The following is an 818-nucleotide window of genomic DNA, read 5'->3' as shown; positions in this document are numbered from 1 at the left end:
AACATTATTTTCCTGTGTATGTATGTCGTCGTTGTCGATATAAAACCCCCTCCCGATAACTTCAACACGTGTGGGGGGGGGGGGTCGATATATACCCCCTCCCCGATAACATTATTTTCCCGTGTATATATGTATGTCGTCGTTGTCGATATATATAACTCCCTCCCAGATAACTTCGACATGATGGACGGTCGATATGTATACCCCCTCTCGGCCGTGATAACTTATACCACGGGAGCACCCCCCGGCCCTCTCGCTCGACCAAAACTCTCGAGGGCACCCAAACCCTAGAAAAAACGATGTCGGTCTCCTACCCCCTCCCGCCGCGCCCCTACCCTTGAAGCGTTGCCTAGCCCACTCCAAACCCGGAATAAGCTAGGTCTACGTTTGCACTAATATATCCACCTGCTGTCATGTTTGTGTAATAATTGCCATGTTGTAATATTTGCAGAAACAATGGAGCACGGACGAGATGAGCAAGCAGAAGATGTGTTGGGGGACATAATCTTAGCCGGAGGTGATATCTTGTCGTATCTTAACGACAATGATGGTCTGGAAGAACAGGGTGAAGAAGCAGGCTGCGGTGATCGAAGAGTGGAGGAGGAAAGACATGATTATGATGGCTCCGGTGACCCAATGCTGGTGCAAGAAGGAGCCCGTGGTGACGGCTCCGGTGACCGAACAGAGTCCGGCCAGGTAAATATATTAGTTAAGCCTGTGCTGACTAGCTAATTGATGCATTCATTGTTTTGGTATGTACACATATTAATTAACACTCGTCTTTCTTCTTTTTTCTAGCCCTCCAGATCGAGCACAAC

General features: G+C 48.4%; 1 long non-coding RNA gene across 1 annotated transcript in view; it reads left to right on the top strand.

Annotated features, from left to right (window-relative positions):
• LOC123165996 (uncharacterized) overlaps nt 1-547 on the top strand; it is a 13671-nt gene extending 13124 nt beyond the window's left edge. The window contains exon 8 of the long non-coding RNA XR_006483303.1: nt 452-547. This is a non-coding gene — a long non-coding RNA (uncharacterized lncRNA). The remainder of the gene's footprint in view (nt 1-451) is intronic.
• Nucleotides 548-818: the final 271 nt, after the last annotated feature.

The sequence above is a fragment of the Triticum aestivum genome, chromosome 7D (genome assembly GCF_018294505.1).
Source record: "Triticum aestivum cultivar Chinese Spring chromosome 7D, IWGSC CS RefSeq v2.1, whole genome shotgun sequence".
In the NCBI taxonomy this organism is placed as follows: Eukaryota; Viridiplantae; Streptophyta; class Magnoliopsida; order Poales; family Poaceae; genus Triticum; species Triticum aestivum.
This window is presented reverse-complemented; position numbering and strand designations above follow the sequence as displayed.